Source organism: Amblyraja radiata, chromosome 16 (genome assembly GCF_010909765.2).
Source record: "Amblyraja radiata isolate CabotCenter1 chromosome 16, sAmbRad1.1.pri, whole genome shotgun sequence".
Taxonomy (NCBI): Eukaryota; Metazoa; Chordata; class Chondrichthyes; order Rajiformes; family Rajidae; genus Amblyraja; species Amblyraja radiata.
In genome coordinates this window covers 23,686,782-23,706,587 of record NC_045971.1, presented here as the reverse complement: position 1 = coordinate 23,706,587, position 19,806 = coordinate 23,686,782, and positions in this window count along the sequence as shown.

Below are 19,806 nucleotides of genomic sequence, written 5' to 3'. Positions count from 1 at the left end.
AGACAGTGAGAACCTATTTCCCAAAAACTAGAGGGCATAGTATTAAGGTGAGAGAAGCAAAGTTTAAAGGAGAGGAGTGGGCCAAATGTTTCCCACAGAGGGTGGTGAGTGCCGGGAACATGCTCCTAGGGGTGGTGGTGAAGACAGATTCAATAATGGCATTTAAGAGATTTTGGATCTGCAGGGAGTGGAGAGATGTGGATCATGTGCAGGCTGATAAGAGTTTGCATTGTTCAGCACAGACATTGTGGGCTAAAGGGCCTGTTTCTGAGCTGTACTGTTCTGTGTTCTGTGTTCTATCTCTGCCTGCATGCAGTACCCATGATGTTATCTGTCAATCAGTCAAGATTAACTGCAGCCCATCATATGCAATCCTAAATCAGTCCATCGAGATCCAAGACTATTAGCACCATCTTTCACCATCCAGAATCCATGTTCCACCTCCACCAATTGGCAAAACATTAATCGGAAACCAGGAATCAGGCAGTAACCTTTCATAGGGCACAAAGTGCTGGAGTAACGCAGCAGGTCAGGCAGCATCCCAGGAGAACTTGGAGAGATAACGTTTTGTGTTAAGAACCTTCTTCAGACTTTCAGGTCTTGTCATTCAGTGTGGAGCAGGCAGGAATGTGTGAAGAAAACTATGCCAAGGCAGCTTCGATTCCAGGACAGGTGTTACAGTCCTAATCTCTATTACTCTTCCACTAGCCATCTGCAACCTCTGAGGCAATACTGCACAGGAGCAGTTTGCAGAGGCATGTGGAAGGCAGGCACAAACTGTATGCACAAGGGAGATAGTTAATGACTGCATGCAAATTGACACATTGCAGTTATCAATTTATTTTGAAATGTTTACCCTATATTGATTGGAGCATTGATTTCTGCCATATGTCAAGATATGCTTATTCTGTCTACAACTGGCAGTGTAAGCATTCCAGGTGCTAAAGTACATGTAGATAGGAAACCCCATATTTCAGACGACAGACTGAAATACTGTACTTACAAATTAGGGTGCTATGCAGCTCAGTTTAGGAACTTAATGATTCTCTTATTTGTTCATTGTTTTTTTAATGTGTGCATATGTAAATATATTATATATATATATATATATACACACACATACATACACACATACATATATATATATATGTGTGTGTGTATTATATACATACATATATATACATCCATACATATAGAGTATATATATCTTGCAGCAGCACAACAGTATATGTAAACTTAGTACTTTGTAAACAATATAGTAATTTAAAAAATGTTCTGTATCGTATCTCCATCCCGACTGTGACCTAACATTGTGGAGTTGGAGGCCTTTCCTGGAGACCGACCCGGAGCTCCAAGCCACGGGCGTCTGCGGGATTTTACCATCGCGGAGCTTACGATCCCTTTTCCGGGGATCGAAGCTCCAACCGCGGGGCCTGTGGACTTTAACATCGTGAAGCCTGCGGTCTCTGGTAAGAAGAGGCCGACTCGGGAGCTCCATGCCACGGAGAGAGTTTGAACTGCCCCGTCGCGGGAGTTTCGATCACCCTAAGGGGGGCTTCGATCGTCGGCTGCGGGGGCTTTGATCGCCCCGATTGAGGATGGTTTGACTGCCCCGACCGCGGGAGAACAAGAGGAAGAAGATTTAACTTTATTGCCTTCCATCACAGTGTGGAATCCACTGTGATGGATGTTTATTTTAACCTTTATTTGGTTGTGTGTCTTGTTGCTTTTCACTTAGTATGGCTGTCTGGTAACTCAAATTTCACTGTACCTTAATTGGTACATGTGACAATAAACTGACCTTTAAACCTTGAAACATATGACAAGAAAACGCTCATGATTCTTGACTCTTGTTTATTACCTACTCATCAATTCACCAAGAAATGAAAAGCTTTTCCCACTAGCATAATCAGAGCTGAGCATTTTATTCTTTAGCATTTCCTCAACTCATCTCAATTAACCTGTGCTTCCTGCCAAAAGCAGTCATCAATGCTTGGCCAATTCATTTCAGGACTTTTTATGTACTTTGGCTCGTGAAGACATGTGCATGACAGATTCGATGTTTCATCCCATCCAAAGCACAGTATAAGTAGATTAACATGAATCATTGAATATAGAACATAGTCAGTACAAGGGAACAGGCCCTTTAGCCCAATATGGCTGTGCTGAATATAATACAAAGAACAACTATTAACTGCCAGAACATGATCGATATCCCTTCATTCCCTGCATATTATGTGCCTATCCATAAGTTTATTAAATGCCACGATCGTATCTGCTTTCATCATCACCCCTGGCTTCACCTTCCAGATGCTAATCACCCTCTGTGTAAAAAAGCTTTCCCCGCTCATCTCCTTGCACCTCCTCTATCTGGGGGTGTACCTGAGCCCCACTGAGGATGCTTGGCCGGCAAACTGGCAGGAGTTGGAGATGAAAGTGGTTGCCCGGCTGGGGCACTGGTCAGGCCTGCTTGGAGTTCTTTCCTTTCAGGGGAGGGTGTTGGTCATAAACCAGCTGGTGGCCTCCATGTTATGGTACCAGCTGGCTACTCTTGTCCCGCCTTCTATATTTGTAACTGCTTTACAGAAGAAGCTGGTGGATTTCTTTTGGGGAAATAGGAAGCACTGGGTCTCCGCAGCGGTCCTGAGTCTCCCGTTAGAGGAGGGTGGCCAGTCCTTGGTATGCGTGTGTACCTAGGTGGCGGCTCTCCGTCTCACGACTCTGCGGAGGTATATGTATGTAGATAACCCCCCCAGATGGCACGCTCTGGCCACGGGGGTCTCGCGGCTCCCGGTGGCGGGCATCAGTCGACCCGCCCTAAGGGGCTTGCCTGTTTTCTACTGGGATGTGTTAAGAGTAAGGAATCTGGTTGTTTTCAGCCAGCGTGTTGCTCCACGAGGGGAGGGGGATGTTGCGGCTGCGGGAGTGGCCGGTCCTCACCCAATCATGGCGGGTGTCGAGGAGAGGCGCGCGCCTAGAGTGGTTCTGAATGAGCTTTTACCCGCTCCGTCAGATCTGCTCATCGGGCCTCGGCTCCGGGATATTTCTCGGGCACCGGCTCCACATAACCTGAGCCGCCTTTCTGAGATGACTAGAATGCCATTTCGTCACGCGAAGAGACGCTCACTGTATAGAATGTTCCTGCACATTCTGCACCTCCTTGCCTTCGTTTCCCGACCCGACACACCATGGCGGACGGTGTTACCACCTGAAGGCGGGGAAGGCCCCCAGTGGGGGTCCCTCTACAAGGGAGTTGTCCCCCTTTACATTGGGGACCTGGGGTGGAGAGTGCTGCACAGAGCGGTGGCATGTAACAAACTTTTGAGTCGGTTCACGGGCTCGTCCGCTGCTTGTATTTTCTGTGGAGAGGACGAGACCGTGTTCCACGCGTATATGGAGTGTGAGAGGCTACTGCCCCTGTACCAATATCTGAAGGGGTTGTTCCTGGTTCTGGTTGCATTTTAGTCCTACGATTCTTGTGTTTGGACACAACGCAGGGTGTGGGGAGAGCCAAGTGGGGGGGGGGGGGTGGGACTTACCTGTCGGTTTGCTCCTGGGCCTGGCCAAGATGGCCATTCGCGGGTCCAGTCAGCAGGCGGTCGATGGTCAGGCTAGAGTCGGCTGCCTGCCCCTCTTTCGGGCCTACGTCCGTGCACGTGTGTCCCTGGAGAGGGAACACGCGATGTCCACGGGGACTTTGGAGGTCTTCCGTGGGCGCTGGTCACCGCGTGGGGTTGAGAGTATTGTGAACAATGATTGTAATGTTGTTTTATAATGACACTTGATATAATGTAATTTCTTTTTTTGTTTATGACTTTGATCTGTTGTAATATTTGTTGTGTCGAATAAAGTCTTGGAATTTAAAAAATAAAAAAAAAAAGAATAGTCATAGCAAATTACATGATGTATTACAGAGGAATATATCATCTAGTTGTGCCAGTGACACCCAACAATAGTTCAGAGTAGAGATTTAAAATAATAGCTATTCTCACTGAAACAGAGACTATGAGCTGGATATATCTTTCATCATTTTGCTGTGTGATTCAAGTGATTTAATTAGGCACATCTCACTTACTAATTTTTTTCAGGGGATCCTAACGCTTCTCCAACAAGGCTATTTACAATCAAATCGGAAACTTATTCTGAAAGGATAATAGCGTGTACAGGAAATCTTCCATGAACCGTGTTGCATTGTACCCTTGAATCACCCAGGTTCATCGTCAAAAAATCATCCTTCCCTATACAATACAGTTTTACTGTACTTCATTCTAAACTTTCTACCTAACTTGGTGAAATCTTAAGAATTATGAAAACATTTCAAATGTTAATAAAACAAGAACAGATTCTAATGATTCAAGTATTGGGCTTCCCGTATAATATACAAAATACTTTACAATGGGAAACAATTGAAAATTTTAGCAGAATTTGATCAGCTTAGACTTCAAACTTTGCAACGTGAAAACAGGCCCTTCTGCCCACCGAATCCGTGCTGACCACTGATCACCTCATACACTAACACTATCTCACACACTACGGACAATTTACTGAAGCCAATCAACCTGCAAACCTGTACATCTTTGGAGTGTGAGAGGAAAAGAGAGCACACAGAGAAAACCCATGTGGTCACAGGAAGAACGCACAAATCTCCGTATGGATAGCACCCATGGTCAGGATTGAACCCAGGTCACTGGTGCTGTAAGGCAGCAGCTCTACTGCCACCGTGCTGCCTAGTTGTCTAGAAAAAAAGGAGAAAGTGAATGACAAGGATTATAATTTCCCTTGAAAATGTTGTGATAATTGTCAAGAACAACACACATATATTCCACAAGCCATTCCTTGTACAATGACATCCCAAATATTAAATGAAGCTAATTAATGTTGTTTATGTTAGAGATATAGCATGGAAACAGGCCCTTCGGCCCACCGAATCTGTGTTGACCATTGATCACTATTCACACTAGTTCTATGTTAACACACTTTCACATTTGGGCAACTTTTACAGAGGGCACCTAAGAACAAACCCACACATCTTTGGGATGTGGGAGGATACCGGATCAACCAGAGAAAACTCAACACTCACAGTGATGCATGCAAACTCCACACTGACAGCACCAGTAGTCAGGATCAAACCCGGGTCTCTGGCATTGTAAAGCAGCAACTCCTGTGCTGCGCTACTGTGCTGCCCCACTAAACTAAACTAAACTAAACTAAACTAAGCCTTTGGCAACGTTTCGGGTCGAGACCCTTCTTCGGGCCCTTCTTGACCCGAAACTTTGCCAATTCCTTCTCTCCATAGATGCTGCCTCACCCGCTGAGTTTCTCCAGCATTTTTTGTTCACTATTAATTTTACCAGCATCTGCAGTTCTTTCTTAAACTAAGCTTTTTGTGGATTAAAATAAATTATAAAGAAATAAACTATAAAACATTTCCACAAGAAATGTAAGAGAATACAATATCATACTTCAATGTTAATTCATAATATATATGTATTCTTGCAATGGGTTATTGCCTGGTATATCCAGTGAGGCAGCTGATACCTGAAAAAGGGTCTCAACCCGAAACATCACCCATTCCTTTTCTCCAGAGATGCTGCCTGTCCCACTGAGTTACTCCAGTTTTTTGTGTTTATCTTCAGTTTAAACGAGCATCTAGTTTCTTCCTACACATCCTGTTAGGCTTATTGTGACTGATACATCTCTGGATTTTCTGCAGCATTTCCATTCACCTGGAGTTTCATGGTAATCAAACTGCCAAATCTGTATAAGCCTGAAGGATTCACATCAATTCCCATTACAGTTGAATTGATGCACCTTTAATATACTTAGTCAATATTTGAGATGCTGTGGTTGCCAAGTATAACTCTCGCATGAGATGCTCTCTCTGGATTATAAAATACTTTATACCATGATGGAGGGCAAAAAGAGAGCTCGAGGCTAAAAAAACAGATGATTGTTTTAACGTTTTAATATCACAAATTACAGGTTTCTATTTCATATGCTTGAAAATAATTGCACAGGTATATAAAATGTTCAACCTCCAACCCATTCCCAATGCTATAAAGACCAACAAGCCAAACATGGTTCAGATCTTTGTTGCTGAGCTTTGGGTGCCAAACAGATGGCTGCTACAATACTTTACGATTCATACCGCTTGGGCAAGCAAGTAATCCTTGCTTTCCCTCTCTCTCAGTCCTTCCCCCATCCTAGTTCTCCTACTAGTTTCACTGTCCTCCTGATTAATTTTACTGTTTGTATGCCTCATTGTCAACTTCCCCTCATCCAACAATGAACCGTTGTACATTTCCTTGATCATCGTCTTCTTGGTCTGTTCTTCTCACCCCGTACATGTTCTTTGCACCCTTCCATAATCTCTCCTTTCCCTCTCCCCTGACTCTCGGTCTGAAGAAGGGTCTCGACCCGAATCATCACCCATTCCTTCTCTCCAGAGATGCCACCTGCCCCACTGAGTTACTTCAGCATTTTCTGTCTGCCTTAGGATAGGAAATTGGCCGGCTCCACTGTTGAGCTGAATGATATTTGGAATTTGTAGGGAGCTGATTGTGCTTGCTTCGTCTTTTTCATCAGTGACCTCGAACAGTCCTTCTTAAGTCTGTTGGATCAATTATTTTTGTTTGGTTTAGTTGCAAAATACAGTATGGAAACAGGCCCTTTGGCTCACCGAGTCCATGCCGACTATCGATCGCACATTCTCACTGGTTCTATGTTATTCCACTTTCTTATCAATTCCCAACACATAAGGAGCAATTTTACAAAGTCCAAATAATCTACAAACCAGCACATCATTGTCCCCATAGCAGAAGCGTCCACATCGCGGGGCTGGAAAGTGGAAGAATCCTGAGCTAATCCTGCTACCACCATCAACAATTGCAACAAGTGATGGCTTCCACTGATTGTCACCGGACGCTTGCGTCCTTTGCAGGACGGACGATGACAGCGAGGTCAACATTTGTAACAAGATGGACATGAAAAAGAAGAAAGCACATCATTGGGATGTGGAAGGATACCAGAGCTCCAGGAGGAAACCCATGTGGTCACATGGAGAAGGTGCAAACTCCCACAGACAGCACTCGAGGTCAAGATTGAACCCTCGTTACTTTGACTATGAGGCAGCAGCTCCACCAGCTCTGCCACTGTGCTGCCCCTTTATAATATAATATAACATAAGAGGGTGAAGCGTGCATAATTTGTTTGAGATATTTCCAGTATGATGTCATACCTGAAGCTTTGGGGATTCTGCAGGTAGTGTGGCCAAGTCTGTATTTAGGGTTGGGGAGAATGGTTGATAATCTAATAACTAGCAGTGTGTAATTGATTGAGCAATGCAGCCATAGAGTCAACCTGTCCATAACAAACAAGATGCTCAATATACACTGGTACCTGCTGCCCGCAATGGCCCATATTCCTCGAAGCCTTTCCTTTCCATGTATTTGTCCAAATTTATTTTAAATGTTGTTATAATACGTGCCTTAACTAGCTCCTCTGGCAACTTGGTCCATATACTCACCACCATCTGTGTGAAAAAGTTGCCCCTCAGTTTCTATTAATTCTTTCCTCTCTCACCTTGACCTGTGTCCTCTGGTTCTTGATTCCCCTTCTCTGGGTAAAAGGTGCTGTGCATTTACCCTATTGATTCCCCTCTTGATTTAATGCAACTCCGTAAGATCACTCCTCAATCTCATGTGCTCCAATGATAAAGTCAGACCTGCCTAATAAATCCCTATAGCTCAGGCCCTCGTGTCCTGGCAACATCCTTGTCAATCCTCTTTGCCACCTTTCTAGCCTAATGACGGGTAGGAAAGGGAGTGAGGCTGAGCAAACTTCTCCCTTAGAAACCTACTACTTCCAATAGACTGCTGACTGGTTAGCGCGCAACAAAAGCAACTGTACAGGTGACAATAAACGTAACCCTTTTCCATCATTTCTCTCTCCACGGTTGCTGTCTGACCTGCTGAGCTTTTCCAGCATTGGTTTTGCGTCCATGTGTATTTTTCTGTGCACAGACCTAGAGAAGTTGATTCATTTTACCAATTTCAACTTCATAAAATCTAAAAGTTCATGCTTTTCAAACTAGAAACCAAAATCTTGCTGGCAATGGTCAATATTTCATGTAACTTATCGAGTCCCAGACTCTAACTCAGTGGAATTAAAATTGGAAATGAAATCTATTTGGGTTCTTTGTAACCAAGTCCAATATATTTTTTCTTCAGCATCAAACTCTTCACCGATCCCCTTCCCCGTGGTTAACCGTTGTGTTCTCCACTGCAACAACTTTCCGAGTCTGTTTAATTTCACTCCCTTTTATTTCTGTTGCTTCCTAGGATGCTGCGTGTAAAGAATCAAAAAGAAAAAAAAAATCCATTCATCAAGTGATTAAATAGAAATCTGAAACTGGAGTCGATTTGAATATATAACACTGGGAGTTTTCATCTCTGTGAACTCCATGACATGTGATGAGGACATCGACGCCCACAAATACACAACAGTCAACGTTGGTAAAAAAAAATCAGCAAAGGAACTGCAGCAATCCTCTTCCCTCACCCCTATTTTTTTATATTGTGGAGGAGGAAGGCAAGAATAACAAAAATCGGGATGCATCGGACTCGTTGTTTGATCTGTACAATGTGAATTTTGTTTCATCATATGGCAGATTATTGATCTGCTACTGCTGGTTAATCTTTTGCCCACAAAAATCAAGAGACTCAAAATCAACATCCTGCCAGCATGTCCTCATCAATGTTTTGGAAGATACATTTCCCCCTCACTTGTTGGGTTTGAATTGATTACATCTGCTGTTTTATTCACAAAGTAATGAGCCCAATTGCTCCCAAAATATCATGCAGAGCTGATGAATGGGATTTTCGGCATCTGGCACTTATCATTTCCCTGTTACATATGCTAAAAAGACATGCCCCTCTCTCTTTTGCTCTGAACAGCCCAGGCACTGGGTACTGGGAGTGAAATTTAACCAGAGTAAATTGCAAGATGTTGAGAACATTATTAGACCAATAAAAACCTGGAAGCAAAATATATATATATATTTTAATTCAACTACATGCACCAGTCATTATTGTTTAAATACATTTATTTTTGATTAGACATTGATGGAATATTTCAGTCTCTTTGGCAAATAGCAAAGACAATCCCAGTCTTGCTTCTGGTATATACATTGAAACAAAACATATTGTGGTAAAATTTGAAAATCATTTCAATTTTTTTCTCTCCTTTGTTCAGTGAATTCTTGCTCATTTGGAAAAGTTCCCTGCCTTAAAGGCTTTCATAAAGGCGTTATTAATACAATGCATTAATTTTCTTTGTTGATTTTAATCGATGATTTTAGTGACCACAGGATACAGAACAAAATAAATTGCTGGGACTAATTTACAATGATTTTCAGTCGAACGACATTTTGAAGTTCCATTCCACAGTATATCTATTTTGTACTCTAATCCTTCTGAAACCACATGGAATATCTGAACCACATTCAAAAATATTTGTTGCAGAATAGACTCGTCCTCAATGTATGAAAATGAAAGCAACTTCTAGCGTTGCACAAGTAAAAGAAAATGTAACAATTTGCCCGTGATACTTTTTCCTTCCATAGGGTGTGCTATTGCTGTCCTTGCAATGGCAATCAATGCAGATTTGGGAGATTTTAAGTGAATTTCAGCTTGTATTAAGTTCTTAAATGAAGTCACAAAATCTTTAAAGCCTCTTAATGGGCTATAACTGAATTTTAATGGGATTTTAAATCACGTTTACTTCAAAACAACCTTTCTGGCTCTGAAAAAATAGTTTTATTTGAATGGATTTTCCTTCATTCCAAGACATAAAATATCATTAATTTCTTAAAAACGCTGAAATGAACAGTCTCCAAGATCACACAAACATCTCCACCAGGATGCTGTTCAACTCGTCCATGCCCTTTACAGCTTGAAACTTTTCTGACAACTTTGCCAATGTATGAAGCATCTCATTGTGTGTCCCATCAATATCTTCTATATATTACTAAAAGTCTGTTCTTGACCAGTTTTGGCCATCTGTGCTGCGATTTCCGAGAGAACGCCACCACCTACGGCCGTCATTTTTGGCCACCTTGCTCAGAGCCCCCCTCCGCCGTATGTGTGCCAAGGATTTTTCCCGTCGATGAAAAATGACAGAGATATTAATGATTTTACAAAATTCCCCATTCTCTCTGCTGCCCCTCTCTCTCTTTTGGTTCTACAATGCTTGCAGAATGTGTCTTTTTTGGTTCTAAAATGTTTTTTAGGTTCTCCCTCCCTTTCCTCTCCCCTCCCCCCCCTCCTCTCCCCCCCCCCCTCTCCTCTCCCCCCTCTCCTCTCCCCCCTCTCCTCCTCCCCCCTCTCCTCTCCCACCCCTTCCTCTCCCATCCCCTCCTCTCCCCCCTCTCCTCTCTCTCCCCTCTCCTCTCCCCCCTCTCCTCCCCCCCTCTCCTCGCCCCCCCTCTCCTCGCCCCCCCTCTCCTCTCCCCCCTCTCCTCCCCCCCTCTCCTTTCCACCCCCTCTCCTCTCCCCCTCCTCCCCCTCTCCTCTCCTCTCCTCTCTGCCCCTCCCCCCCTCTCTCTCTCCTCTCTTTTTCTCCCCCCCTCCCCTCCATCCCCTCCCTCACCATTCCTCCCCTAAACCCCCTCCCCTCCACACACCCCCTTCCCTCCACCCTCCCTCCCCTCCCTGCTCCCCACCTCTCCCCCTCCCCTCTCAGCACACCCTCTCTCTCCCCCTCTTTCCCCCTCTCCCCCCTCTCTCCTCCCCCTCTCTCTCCCCCCTCATCCCCCTCTCTCCCCCCCTCTCCCCTTCTCTCCCCCCCACCCCCTCTCTCCCCCCTCCCCCCTCTCTCCCCTCCTCCCCCCTCTCTCCCCTCCTCCCCTCCATCCCCTCCCTCCCTTAAACCCCCTCCCCTCCACACCCCCTACCCTCTTCCCTCCACCCTCCCCCCTCCCTCCCCCATCCCTGCTCCCCACCTCACTCCCCTCTCAGCACCCCCTCTCTCCCCCTCACTCTCACCCTCTCTCTCTCCTCCCCTCCTCCCCCACCTTTCCCCCCTCACCCACCCTCCCTCTTATCCTCCTCTCCACCCCCCTATCCCTCTTGCCCCTCTCTGTGTGTCTCTGTCTCTCCCTCTGCCTCTGCCCCTTCTCTCTCTGCCCTCACTCTCTACCCCCACCCGCCCCCCCCCCCCCCCTCTCTAGATGTGACTGCAAGTTGGGGGCTATGCGTCAGTAGATAGGGTGGTTATGGGGTAAAAGGAGCAAATTAATAATATTAATATAATATCAAGGGGGTAATTAGCGTGAGTGCGGGGGGATAGTTAGTGTGTGTGATGCTGCGTGCCGCCTTCCCCCCCCCACACAACCGCACGTTGGGGGAACAGACCCAACGGGTCTGCACTTGGTCTAGTTTCCTACTAAAGGCCTCATCTGAGTGCTCAAGAGTTGAACCTGTGCTTGACCTTGATTTCCAGGAAACTAGTTCCAGGGCACCCTTTCCTTCTGCCCACCCAGGAGGCTCTTCTGATGATCCTACCTCTAGACTAACGTCAAGTCAAGTCAATTCAAGTCGAGTTTATTGTCATAAGCACAGGTACAGTGAGCTCCACATTATACATCTTCACTTTTTTTCTAATGTATTTGCCCTTCTCTTTCAAAGTGCAAAGCTCTCCCCTGCTTGAAAGTGAATAACACCTGAGGTCAGGTGTGTGGTGAAGGGGGTGTGGGAAAGGGAGAGGTAAATGCTCCCACAGTCTGCAGCTAGAAGTGGTGCAAGGTGCAGGGACAGCTGAGGTAATTAGAGCTTTGGGTTAGAAGACACCAGGGTTCAGTCCAACTGCTGGCCTTGGCTTTGATCATATCCACGTCAATTATAGTCATCAGTATCTGAACGAGGGTAAAATGATGCACATCAGTTCACTGCTGTTGACAGTGATCGTGCACCACTATTTCTTGCAGGTGGACAGGAATGGTGCATCCTCCAGCTTGCTTGGTTCAATGTGTAGGAAAGAACTGCAGGTGCTGGTTTAAATCAAAGATAGACACAAAATGCTAGAGTAACTCACCGGGACTGGCATCATCTCTGGAGAGAAGGAATGGGTGACGTTTCTGGTCCAGACTCTTCTTCAGACTGAAGACTTCAGTCTGAAGTCTAAGTTAGTGGTCTGTGCTGGCTGGATGATATAATGATGAAGAGGCAGCATGAAGTTTACACACTGTCTGCATCAGTATGAACAGGCACTAGTTCATCACACATTATAATCTCCATGTTCATCCTCCACCACCACAATCTAATTTATCCCCCTATACTTCTGCCTCGGGAAAGACACCTGAAAATTGTTAGGCTGAAGTATCACCAGAAGCATATCAGGTCATATGTCCATTGACAGTAAGGGAAAATTGCACAGTGGGTGCTTCATGTAACAACTATCATTACTCATCTGTCCATCAGTTCCAAATTTCAATCTGTAGGCGTCCAAGCGACCTGTTTTTACTCTACCTCAAATGTGGTTAAGTAGATTGTTCACACACAGAAGAAAATCCACAAGTGCCTCTTATGAACAGCTCAGTATCTTTATTTCAAGGTGCACCAGCCATTGCAGGCTCAAAACACACTGTTCCATGCAATGATCTAAAATATATGTCATGCAATGATCTTATTTGTAAAATAAATATACAACTGTTAGTGTTCATCTGTAACATTTTATGCTTTGAGCTCATGTACCTGGAAGTATGCACATTTGTGAAATAAGGTTATAATATTTTATTCAATAATCTACTTTCTATTCCAAATAATTTCCTATCGCAACACTTAAGAAACATGTAGACAGGTACATGGATAGGATACATTTAGAGGGATATGAGACAAACACAGGCAGGAGTAGTGTAGATGGGACATTTGTGAAATAAGGTTACAATATTTTATTCAATAATCTACTGAAGACTTCAGTCTGAAGAAGGGTCGCGACCCGAAACGTCACCCATTCCTTCTCTCCAGAGATGCTGCCTGTCCTGCTGAGTTACTACAGCATTTTGTGTCTTGCTTGGTTCAATGGTATGCGCTAGCTGTGAAAAATGGTGTAAAGCTGTCAGCAAAGCTAAATACATAAAGGAAGAGTGGAGCATATGTTAGGTATCAGTCCTGATTGATTGTGATTTTTGATTGGTAAGCTTTGGGGATGTGGTGTGCTGATTAGTGTGTTAATCTAGTGGTATAATTGGTGGGATGCGTTATTAGAACTAGCATTCACTGACCTTAACTAAGAATAAGTGATTTTATATCAAAGTCTCATGAGTCGACGCATGGCGTGAGATTCGAAGCATTTCGAAACTGCTCCGGCAGGTAAGGGATGTTTCTTTCCGGAACGAGCCGCTGCTCCGAAAATAGGTGCAGCTGGCCCGGAGAAGATAGCGCAACCTGAAGGAGCAAGGCTGGACTCGGAGTCATTAGCAGTCAAGACCTGTCCAGTGAGTATATAATAGAATTGTGCTCCTGGCTCAGGAGACACTTACAGGAAGCTCCAGTCAGATGCCTGTGGAAGCAACACCTGGCTCAGGGTTGCGTTGTATATCTCCCGCTCAGAAGAGGGGAAGCAATACCTTGCTCAGGTTTGCGTTACAATATCTCCTGCTCAGTAGAGGGGAGTACTGGAGATTATTACATACATAACCCCGACTACGGGGATATCGACAAGGAATTCGAATCTCCTGAACTTATGGGGGATATGCTGCAGGTTAATCATATGAAGGAGTTCCGGCTCTTGTCACATAATTTGCCCTCCGTTCGGGGATAGGAGATCCACTGGAGGAGATCTGGCTAAGAGCATCAGTGATTTAACTTCTCATCAGTTAAGGAGGGGTATGTGTTGGATACGGCTGGGAAATATGCCAGCCCAGATGAATTGCCTGACTTTGGATGTTCCAAAAGTCAACCTCACCATTTGGGATATCTCAGTGGTGATACGTGGCCAAATAATTAAAATTTCAGCGTATCCAAAGACTGTTCACTGATGTCATTACGGCCTTTGCAAGGGCAGTAGATGGGTTCAGCTTTCAGTAGTGCAGAAGATGCATTAACACTTCTATGTGATACGCTGTTGGAGCTAAATTGCCTACGCAAAATGCTATAAGGACTGAGGTAATTTCTAAAAATTTGCTCATTGATGCAGGACCAGTGACTGCAAAGTATTTCTTCGGAGAGGACTTATGTTAGCAAGTTTAAGACTTGCAGGAAGAATTTTAGGCGACTGCAGGGGTGGTAGAACCATCCTATGTGGGTAGGGCTTCAGTAGTCCGGCGGGCATACCTCCTCTATATATAACTAACGGCAGGAACCGTTACACTGAGGCTGGTTGGAACACCAGGCCTACTCAATTCAGATCTAACCATAGGCTTTTTTTTTAGCCCAGAGCCATCGCGCTCACCTTGGTGAAGAGAATGTGGTACGCACACTGGCGACTGAGATAGGTCGTTCCAGGCAGAGGACTGCGGCAGCAACTCCTGGTTCAGGGTTGCATTATGATATTTTCCACTCTGAAGGTGACTCTGACTGTGAGGAGTTGATAGGGAACTCGTATTCCCACACCAAGTGGATGCTTCGCTTCAATTCTAGTCGCATAAGGATCTGATGTATGTTCTGATTCTGTCAGACACTGGAGGTTTGTAGGTTAATGCCATCAGTTGAGGCAAAAACAACTCAAAAGGCCTTATACCACAGAAAGTTCTGAGTTTTCTCAGGGAAGGATTCGGCTTTTGCAAGGTCAGCAGAGGGAATTCTGCTGTCTGATTTACAGTAGACTCTTTAGCACTTTTCTGCATTTGCAGTCCAAACTCAATTGTGTTAGGATGGTATAGGCCTGAGGTCTATCCAATTTATGTTAATTTAGTGCAAAATAACTTAAAGGCTGCGGTGGGTGTGGTAAATACACCCTTTGAGGATAAGACTCCCGTTTACATGCATACATATCATCTCTACCAAGTAAGTGGCTGACACCGCTTCACTGAGGCTTGTTTGGAGCACCAGGCCTACACAATTAACCAAGCCAGAGGGCCTTTTATTCGCAGGTTTCAGCGATCACCATGGATGCAGCACTCTCCTCATACTCAGTATTGTCCCCAGCGGGGCAGGATGTCTATGCAAGTAGATAGAGCAAAATCTAGGATCAGTTGACTATTAGTCTTCTGCCTGTGGCCAATTTTTGGTAGTGTCTATCTCAGGGATTCCTGGATCTTCGTGGCGGGGGGTGATAATCATCTTTTGTCTATTCGTTTATTAGCAGTCTTGGTGTTTTTTATAGCAAGGGCTTTCTCAGAAACTGCCTTGATCACATCTACAGCCACCGTCTGTCTCATCATGGACAGCAAAGCAACAATGAGGTGGAGGTTGTTGAGTATGTGAATGCTATTACATCAGTCACATGAGATGTGCTGTCAATATTCAAGTCAGAGATAGGTAAGACGGTTTGACATACAGGTGGGGACAGATATTTTCCATTTTACAAATCATAAATGATTATAAGATTCAGTTTTCTGGTTGAATAATTCCTCCGCGGCAAAGAGAAGCCAAGATTTCCGTGCTTATGGTTCAAAGAGGAAACTATAGCTACCCGAGTGGAAGAGCAGTCTGTCCAAGAACCACAGGGGCATATTCTAATATTCTCTCAAGGTTGAAGGAAAATGGAGGATGCCAAATCAGGCTTGGATTTGGCTAGCCTGATCATGTGGTTGGTATAACCAGTTTAAGATGGATAATTGTCATTCAGCAATTTAGCTGATTGTAATTGAGTTATTGAGTTAGGGCCTCAATCGATCTTAATGATGCATATCTTTCCATATCATTACATGAGAGGCACAGATATATCTGGTGTTTTATAGCAAGGCCAGTGTTGGAAGTTTTAGGTTCTACCTAAGGGGTTGACTTCAGTCCTAGGCTATTTATAAAGATTCTAAAGTTAATGCTGCCTTACGCAGATCTAAAGGGCATTTTGTCACGGAGTTTATAGACGACATGAATTATAGTAGTGCCATTTTGGCCTACTCACCTAGGGCTTCCATTGTAGATAAGTCTGCTGAAAGAAGCTCCTATATTTGCTTGAAGACACGAGTGGTGGCTAGTTCTGCCTATTTCTCATGCAGCTATCATTGCATGATTGTATGGAAAGTTTGTGAAGAGATCCATGTGAGCTACTTTAAACAGAAGTAGCAGAGTTTTGTGGTCTCTTTCAGTTTGGGTTTAAGAGAAGCGATTATGTTATAGCACAATTGACTGCTCTTGCTGCTTTGTCATTGTATCTAGCTCTATAAGTGGGACAACAAATGATTGGTTATTCACCCACTGTTAACTAAGGTTATGAAAGGTTCATTTTATATGAATTCTCAACCCTAGATAAAGTAGTGTGGAATGTATAATCAGTATATATTATTGTGCAAATATTCATAAACTGTATTCCTAATGGTGGAGCAGTATCCTTTAAGTTAATTATGCTTATGACAACTGATTTCAGCACAAAGAGCACAGTCTGTACACAATCTCCGTCTGGATCTCTGGGTCATATCTGACATAAGGATGGCTTTTATGAATAAACTCATAAAGCAAACGGGCACGGTTGGGTAAGTTGGAGTGGACAGCATACCCACCAGATTGGAGATTGTGGGTGTTGATTATGAAAAAAGGTACACTGAGCCTACTAGTACCTATGAAACGAAGGATAGTTTCGTAATAGTTAATTAATAATTTCACAAGAGATTGTTGGTGCAGACTATTTCAAGATGGATAGAATGTAAGCAGCTAAAAGCGGGAGTGAATTCAAATAATTTCAAGTCTCACTCTACCAGGGGGCTGGCTCGTTAGCAGCCAATAGAATGGAATTTCCCCTTTGATCGTCTTCTTGCAACAGCAGTAGGCTCAGATAAGCGCATTTTCAGAAGTTATAAAATTTTGTTGAACATGTCTGGATGGTTGCAGATAGAATTCTGAACAGTGTTGCATGAGCTATTGTCTAACCCAAAGGCAATTGGGACTGTGGTCCAATTAAGGGCAATGTACATGTATGTAAGTTAGCATCATGTTGTTAATAGCCCATGTTTTTCTACCATTTATGGTTTATCTGTTTAAGTGTTTCACACACAGATTGGTTTACTGCATGAAACCACAGAGCTTCGAAGGCTTCACGTAGTCTCTCATGAGACTTCGATATAAAATAGAAAGATTAAACAAAAACTTACCGTTTGAAGTTTGATCTTTATTTTATGAGAAGTTGAAGTTAGGGACTACGTGCCCTCCACTCCCAACCCTGAATCTCATAAAGATCATTCGTTAAGTCAAGGGTTATTAATCTTTCTGTAGTTTAAGTTTGTGCAAGTGGTCTATGGTTTCATACAGTTACTCTGAAGAATGACGCGGGTTCTTCACGTAGTCCCTCACTTCAACTTCTCATAAAATAAAGATCAAACTTCAAACGGTAAGTTTTCGTTTAATCTTTCTATTAAAGACTTTGCAGCACTGTATCTAAATACTCAGTGCTTGTCTCTGGGAATTCCTCTACAAACTATCTACTCCATTTGCTGTCGCAGTCAATGTCTGAAGTATGTACAGTATCTCACTGAAGGTCACCTCTTCTTATCTACCAGGCTTTTCACTTTAATGTTGGAAAAGCATAGACTTCATATTCTACATACTTATGACCAAAACAAATTTAGCACTATACTCACTTCCTCTGCATCTTAAACCCAAAATACACTGAGAGGTGGCAGCCAATTTTAAGTAGTGCATCTTAAGTTAAATTGGTGCTTGCTATTGTAGGAAATTGAGAACTTCTGCTGAGTTAGTGGTCTGTGCTGGCTGGATGATATAATGATGAAGAGGCAGCTTGAAGTTTACACACTGTCTGCATCAGTATGAACAGGCACTAGTTCATCACACATTATAATCTCCATGTTCATCCTCCACCACAATCTAATTTATCCCCCTATACTTCTGCCTCGGGAAAGACACCTGAAAATTGTTAGACTGAAGTATCACCAGGAGCATATCAGGTCACATGTCCATTGACAGTAAGGGAAAATTGCACAGTGGGTGCTTCATGTAACAACCATCATTACTCATCTGTCCATCAGTTCCAAATTTCAATCTGTAGGCGTCCAAGCGACCTGTTTTTACTCTACCTCAAATGTGGTTAAGTAGATTGTTCACACACAGAAGAAAATCCACAAGTGCCTCTTATGAACAGCTCAGTATCTTTATTTAAAGGTGCACCAGTCATTGCAGGCTCAAAACACACTGTTCCATGCAATGATCTAAAATATATGTCATGCAATGATCTTATTTGTAAAATAAATATACAACTGTTAGTGTTCATCTGTAACATTTTATGCTTTGAGCTCATGTACCTGGAAGTATGCACATTTGTGAAATAAGGTTATAATATTTTATTCAATAATCTACTTTCTATTACAAATAATTTCCTATCGCAACACTTAAGAAACATGTAGACAGGTACATGGATAGGATACATTTAGAGGGATATGAGACAAACACAGGCAGGAGTAGTGTAGATGGGATATGTTGGTTGGTGTGGACCAGTTGGGCCGAAGGGCCTGTTTCTACGCTGTATGACTCTTTGGCCATGACTCTAGTCCTATTTGGTCCATCTGTGCAAATTAGAACTATACAACACAGGGACAGGCCCTTCAGCCCACAATGTCCGTGCCGAAATTCATCGAGAGAAATAGACCCTTTCTGAGCTGTCTTCCAAATAACATAAAATCCTGATGACACGTACGCAATTACAAAGCACTTTATATACAAAGACTATTTTTATATAGTTAAAACTATGTCAACAGGAAATTGCATGGTTTCATTTTGTCAGGATGTAAAGGGTTGTACAGCTACTCTTTGAATGAAGTGATAATAAAAGTCCATAGTAATAATAGACACAGCTGAAGCAGGAAATACCCGAAAATGCAAACAACATGTGATTGTAAATGTTATGAGTAAGATGCTCTTTAAAGCAGGGAAACAATTCTGGGATTCCCTATCCACATTCAACAGCTCCATCTTTTAAATTCCACAGATTTGTTGCTACTTTGGAGCATATAACAAATTTCATGTCGTCAGCATAAAAATTTCATGTCGTCAGCAATTTGGGTGGGCGGCGCGACTCACGTCACAGCGGCCTCTGCAGTCAGTCTGTCTTTTTTTTTTTTGTCTCGTTTGAATGTAGTTTTTATTTTTTTTAAACTGGGTATGTGTGTGGGGGGCGGGGAGTGGGGAAACTTTTTAAATCTTTCCCCTGCACGGAGAACCTGACCTTTTCTCTGTCGGGTCTCCGTTGTCGTTGGGGCCTAGCACCGTGGAGCGGCCTCCAACCGGAACGACCTGGGGCTCCAGTCGCGGAGCTGCGGACTTACCCACCTTCGCGGAGCTGGCCGAGTTCGGAACGGGAGGAGCTGCTGCGGCCCGACCCCAGAGATTCGGAGGCTCCAACCGCAGGTCTGGTGGACGGTGACACCGGGAGCCCGCGGGTCCCTGCTGGGAGACGGCTTTTCGGGGCTTCCGCAATGGCGACTTCTCCCACCCGAGTTTCGGGGTTGAGGATGACCTGGAGTGGGGCCTTACATCGCCCGGCACGGCTTTAAATGGCTGCGGGACTTGTTAGCACACGCCGGGGGCTCTAACACCAAGACCCGGAGAAGGGCCTTGCATCGCCCAGCGCGGCTTTAATGGCTGCGAGAGTTATTTACCATCGCCCGCCTGGGGCTTTGACTCTGACATCGGGAGGAGA